This window comes from Oratosquilla oratoria, chromosome 35, assembly GCF_046742065.1.
Source record: "Oratosquilla oratoria isolate Oo_2021 chromosome 35, ASM4674206v1, whole genome shotgun sequence".
Classification (NCBI taxonomy): domain Eukaryota; kingdom Metazoa; phylum Arthropoda; class Malacostraca; order Stomatopoda; family Squillidae; genus Oratosquilla; species Oratosquilla oratoria.
In genome coordinates, this window is record NC_134811.1 from 8175046 (window position 1) to 8182545 (window position 7500).

Sequence of the window (7500 nt, forward strand, 5' to 3'; positions counted from 1 at the left end):
GCACATATACACGTGTGTAGACATCATACACGTGCATATACATATTTTTAGAAATATGCATACACATACACATACACATACACATACACATACACATACACATACAGGTGCACGTACACATACAAGTGCACATACACATACACATGGACATACACATACACATGCACGTACACATGTACATGTACATATGTACAAACATGCATATATACATACACATACACATACAAAAACGCATACACATACATATACACATACACATACACATACATATACACATACAAAATACACATTCACGTACATTTACACATATACATGCACATACATGTGCACATACACCTACACATACGCATATACAATCATACATGCACATATACACACATACACACACAAATCCACATTACTTTTTTTAAATGTTTACAAGGTATGTTCGATTAAAGATGAAAATGGTTTGCCTAAACGATGTAGACAGCCAGTCAATAAATTGGCAAGCCAGGGCAAAATGATCATTACCAGAGCAGATAATGGAGATAAGAGTCAAAGTTCACAATTTATCACCTAATAGGGATGCATATAAGAAAGTTACGAAAAAAGAATTAAGAATTCAGCGGTATAATTGAACCTGAAAGTTCGTGAAAGATATTGGGTTGATCTGCCAAACACGTTAGAGGTTATCAACACTCCTTTAATTTGCTTTTATGTCCTTTCGAAGATCTATAGGAGAGGAAATCCCCTCAGACCTCTAATTTCTGTCAGAAGCTTTTGAACAATTAAACTCTACAAATGATTCACTGAAACACTTTCGTTGTTTGTAGGGAGATTCTTCAATTCCTACATCAAACATTTAGAAGACTTTGTGAGGAATAGCAGAGGGCTAATTATGGATGTAGTCTCTTTATTAGTTATGTAGATGCTGAGGATATCATTAAATGATTGAGAACTACAATGTATCCACATAAAGATAAGCTCCAAATGACTGTATCCAAAATAATTAATAATGAATAAAAATAAAATAATTAATAATTTTCTCTGTGTTGCCACCAATTATCTTAAGATAATTAATGAAGATGAACACAATATATGGATGCAATATGGGGTCTAGCCTTTTCAACTCTGCTCGCCAATTTATACATAAAGTAATCTGAGTGTTTCTTCCCAACATCAAACCAATCGATATGTTTTGGTTTAGGTATGGTGATGATACTCAAACTATTTAGAATGACAAATGAGGTTCTCTTTATAGTTTTCTAACTTCATTCTCAGCTCATGATACTAGATTTAAACTAAAGGAGGAAATCGACGGAAAACTTTCATTCCTGAGCGTTTTGGTTATCCGGGATCACAGACACTTCTCCGTTTTTGTGTACAGGGCGTTCATGCAAACGAGAGCTACTTGTACATCTTAACTTACTATCCTCAGAAAACTAAATATAGCGTCGTCTCGGGTTCTAAGAAGTCTTAGGATTTGTAGCACCCAATATTTACATTCAGAATTAGAAATGGTATGTTCCCATTAAGAATGTAAAAGGTTACTGTAGTTATCCGGATGATATCATGGTTAAAGTTATATGTTTCAGTCTCTAACTTCTAACAACGAATATGTTTGGAACAATAGTCTACAATACGACCGTTTGTGCTTCTAATTAAAGAGCACTTAAAGAGTACTTAAAGAGTAATTAAAGAGTCAGGGACGACAGCTGGCCGAGCATTTAAAGATTACTTCGCCATGATTGTGATAAGGCATATTGCGGCCAAATATAGGACTTAAAGATTAGGTTGGAAAGACACAAATATTCGATTAGACATGTCCAAGATAGCCCCAGGGATGTTTTATCACACAAGTAAGTTGAATCAATTCATGACTCGAAAGCTCTGTCATGATCTTCATATCCCACAATAGTTTTAGAGGGAAAATAACTGAGTCCTCTTTTACTCAATAATTCCCTTACTTTAATATTTTCAAAGGACAATGGTCGCCTGATTTCAATAACTGGATTAGAGCTAACATACTAAAATATGTTAATGGCATTTTATAAAGCGAATATAGTAATTGACATTGAGTTAAAGTGATTGCCTGTTCTAAAAAATCAGATTAATATGCTGTCTATCACCATTCCAAAAGAAATTTCTAACACTCGAAAACAACATTACAGTTACGAGGGAATACCTCGAATGACAATCTGTAGAGTTTGTGATCGAACTGATATGAATCACAAACTTACTACATTGGCAGTGGAGGCAAAGCCTACACAACAATCCACACATTCACATACACGCGTACGCATACAGCACGCGCGCGCGCACACACAAACACACACACACACACACACACACACACACACACACACACACACACACACACACACACACACACACACACACACACACACACACACACACACAGGCACGCACGCACGCACGCACGCACGCACACACACACACACACACACACACACACACACACACACACACACACACACACACACACACACACACACACACACACACACACACACACACACACACACACACACACACACACACACACACACACACACACACACACACAGATACACGCGAGCACGCAGGCACACAAAGACCTATATAAAATGTTTAATGCGGCTCGGTATTGCATCGGGTGGAAAAGTTACTGGTAGGAAACGGCGGGAAGTGCATCCGTTCCGTCGAGTGGTATGTGTTGTAGCGGACTGCACTGATCTGAGATCCTATAGGGATACTTTTGTGGTTTGGGATCAAATTTCCAATACAAACGTGTATGTGTAAGTCGGCGTTTGTGTAGGTAATGTTGTGAACATGACTATGCGTATGAACATATCTATATGAATGTATATGTATACGCTTATGTATTTGTGTATATATATGTATATGCATATATACAATATATGTATAAGTATATGTATATGTATGTGTATATGTATATGTATATGTATACGTATACGTATATGTATATGTATATGTATATGTATATGTATATGTATATGTATATGTATATGTATATATGTATATGTATATGTATATGTATATGTATATGTATATGTATATGTATATGTATATGTATACGTATACGTGTACCTATATGTATATGTATATGCATATGTATATGTATATGTACATATACATGTACATGTATATGTATATGTACAAGGACATTTTTCCAAATGGTAAGATGAACGACCTCTGAATATGGGGCTGGAAACAAGAATGAAGTTCCTGTCAGGCTGGTCCTAGTAGTAAGAACAGATCAATCAGCGTGCTCCGTCCAGAGACGGCCGGCAGAATGATCTTTAGTGTGGGTATGAATATTGTGTATTAACGCTTATCTGTGACTCAAAATCAAAATACACAATTATACAGTGCACAGACGAAACGACACCAACCAATAAATATTTTCGTTAACTGGTCGCAGATTTCAATTTTACACCCCGTAAGCTTTCTCGGGATTTTTTCGTCTGGACCCGGGGATTTTGTAGCTTTAAGTCTATCAATCTGTTTGACTACTTCTACCTTATCAATGCTGATGTTAGTTAATATGCTTCACTCATCCCCACTGAAAATTGGGTTGCAGTCAGGTACCATGATAAAAGGTACCTGATAAAAGTATTTGTCAAACACAGGACTCAGACATAAAATACACCAAATACAACTCGCAGATATATTGACAAAAATATTCTGTAACTACCTAGACAATAGAAAAGCACAAATACAAATACACCAATACACAGGATGACTTTTCGCAATACATTGCATAGTCCCCTAAGGAGGCATTCTTTTACCAACACTATTTAATTTTCACACACGGATAAACACAGTCCGCAGACGACACATAAATAATCACATATCCAAACACTAAGGGAAAGCACATGTTAACACAGAAAACAACCAGAACGATAGAAACAACACGTGCGAACAACAATAGAAAATAGCTACAAACAAAACATAAATTAAATTACTACACGTCACAACACACAAAGCAGCAGAAATATGGATAGGCAATACACAAATATACAGACAGGGGAGCATAAAAATACTAGGGTTAACACTAAGAAGCAAAGGTTAACAAACACACACAAACAATAACAAAAACAAGCTAAGACACTAAAAACATTGAGAAGATTAATAAAACTCGGCACAAAAATATTCTGAAAACTATACAGAGTATTCATAAGACCTTTGCTTCAATACATAACAATCAAAACAATCATCATAAAACGAAACCAATCACACAAATTACAAAGAACACAAAACAAAACACTCAGCTTTGCCACTTACTCCATCCCCCCATACCTAAACACAATAGAAGAACTACACAAACTAGAGCCCCTGAACACAAGACTCTTACGAATGGCGAACAAAACCTGGGAGCGCATGTCTTCAACTACACCATACCTAGTACAACAAAGCCACGACGTAGACACACAAGAATGACATGACCACAGCTGGTGGCCGAAAATTTCCACAATAGCAAATGGACCCCCAACAAACCCAAAATACGCCTACTAAGAAGTACTAACAAAAGTATAAGAAACTAAATAACGACAACAAAATACTCAAAAAAGAAGAAATTAGGACCAAAGACCTTTAATATAAAAAAAAAATACAATATAGATAAAACTAACATTGCATTAAAGATAAAACTAACATTATATTAAGAATAAAACTAACATTAATTCAAGAATAAAACTAACAAAACACTAAGGAAAACTTAACATACATTAAAAAAACCATTATATTACACAAAGAAAAATTAACATTCCATTAAAGATAAAACTAACATAATATTAACAATAAAACTAACATTACATTAAAGAAGCAGCTAACACATTAAAGGAAGTAATTAACTCTACATTAACGAAATGAATAACATAAGAGATTAGAATAAGAACCAATAGCAACAGAAATAAAAAAATGGAGGGGGGCAAAGAACACATAGATTTAAGGCACCAAGCTGCCACTGCAATTGGAGAAGAAGTCATCAACATCGAGAAAACAAGACGAGCCTTTACGACGGAGTTCCCAAACTACCTAATCAACACAACCTAAAAAGTCACAAAGTGCGTGGGTGTGCCCCACGTCTTTCCACTTCCACTTCCACTTCAACTTCCTTTCCTAGCTTTCCTCTGCTATCTTATCCCTTTCCCCTATTCCCTATTCCCATTAAACCTTTACCAATTTACCTATTCTATCCTGGTAATTGCAGTATATCACGGAAGAAGTCATACAGTCAAATTGTCAGTAATGTAGAGTTCCTGGTCCAACCCGTGTTTTTCTATCACCTATTCCACTTAATTGTCTCACCTTTAAACAGTATATGTTTATGAAAATATTTATGTACATGTGATAATAGTCCATACTGACAGGTATGAGGTATGAGTAGATGAAAGAAGTCGAGGCGTGAGATTATTGGGTTATGAGATCTAACGTTTGAGATATACACATCCTTCTTCTGGGCTTTCAAAACTCAATAAGGTCACTTTTGTGCCCTTACCTTCTGCTCCTACTTCATAGGCATATGTATGAGCATATCTACATGTAAGAATATATGCATATGTATGCATATACAGTTACATACACGTAAACACACACACACACACACACACACACACACACACACACACACACACACACACACACACACACACACACACACACGCACACGCAAATACGCATAAATATACATATATACATATATATATATATATATATATATATATATCCATGTAAGTACATGCGTATGCATGCGTATATGCATACGCATGTTTATGTGCATGTGTATATATGCAAATGTACATGTGTATGCACATATATGTAGGTGCATATGCGTTTGAGTATGCGTTTGTGTGTGTGTGTGTGTGTGTGTGTGTGTGTGTGTGTGTGTGTGTGTGTGTGTGTGTGTGTGTGTGTGTGTGTGTGTGTGTGTGTGTGTGTGTGTGTGTGTGTGTGTGTGTGTGTGTGTGTGTGTGTGTGTGTGTACATACACGTGCTTGTGTGTGTCGGTGTTTACCTATGCGTTTGCTTGTTCCAGCTTGTGTGGGCGTGGACGGGTGGGCGTCTTTGTATCGACATGAGACTACGCCCCTGTATATCAAACTCTTTCGATTCATGTACAGTCTAGAAAAAATACCCATTTCACTTATATTAAAAAATAAAGAAAACAAAATTTGTTTGCCTCGAATGAAAAACAAAATGTTTCACTTACATTAGTAACTAAGACGTGTAATTGTTCATAATAGTTCGGTGATCGGTGAGAAACATATTTGAACTCATGCACATGTGACTCGTGTCGATAAACTTACTTACGTACCTGTACCCTGGGGCAGTTATCGATAGACTCATGTTTGCACTGAAATATGAATTCCTTTGATGTATACAGTGTAGAAATTAGTGAGGAAGGAATCGATTTTTTTTTTATTGTTTTTGTCACCTCATGGACGGCTTTGCTATAATACAAAAATTCCCAACTGTGAACAAAAGGCTTTACAAGCTTTATTGAGTTCTCAGCTCGGAAACAGATTTTGTTCAAATCAAAATAAAAAAATTAAACCTGCGCATGTCACTAACAAGCGGGTGTCAGGTAATCAATAAAATAACCCTCTCGCAGCCTGAACGACAAAGAAAACGTCACGCGGAGTTCAATAGATAAACTGAGATAGTTCATAAATCCTTTGTTCCCGAGGGGTTGTCACGGAGAAGAACGAAATAATTTGGTATCAGGACAAAGTAAAACCAAAAGTACCATCCGGTACTATAGAGGTCAGAATACTTGGATCGCTCGTGGTACAAAACACGGTTGTTTTTGTACGCGTGTCCTTTACGTTCCCGGTGGCTTTGCACCGAAGCCACGCCCATTTCTTGTGAGTGGGCGGGATTTGAGTGACAAGCTTCCGTAAACAGATTGCAGGATTCCTAACAAATACCTCAAAAATGAATAAAAAATTTCTTCAATGAGAAAAAAGGTTTGATCAATAACACAGGGGAACACTTTTTCAGTAACTTTGAGTTGCATTGGATATTTCAACGGATTTTGAAAGAGTTTTAGGCGCGGATTTCAAATCTGAAATTAGTTTTTCTCTACAAGCTCTAGTTTGTATGCAATTTGAGGTTAATAAAATTGTACATATGTGAACTTGCGTAAACCATGTATAAGCATTTTAACGTCCATATATATAGATAGCTTCTAATATTTTGATCATTCTTCTTTTGTTTCAGTTCAAACATGGCTTCCAGAATGAGACATCATTGCAGAAACAAGCCTGATGCCTTCTGCTACATATGTGGATGCTACACACTCAATCGTCAGAGACGTAACATATCCTTGTTCGTCAAGCGTGCCTACAAGGCATATTTTGAAGTTTATCTTGGTGATCAAGACAAGCAATGGGCTCCTCATGTTGTGTGCCACAATTGTGAGAAAATGCTTCGAGACTGGACCAAAGGAAAACACAAAGGTCTGCCTTTTGGAGTTCCAATGATTTGGCGCGAACC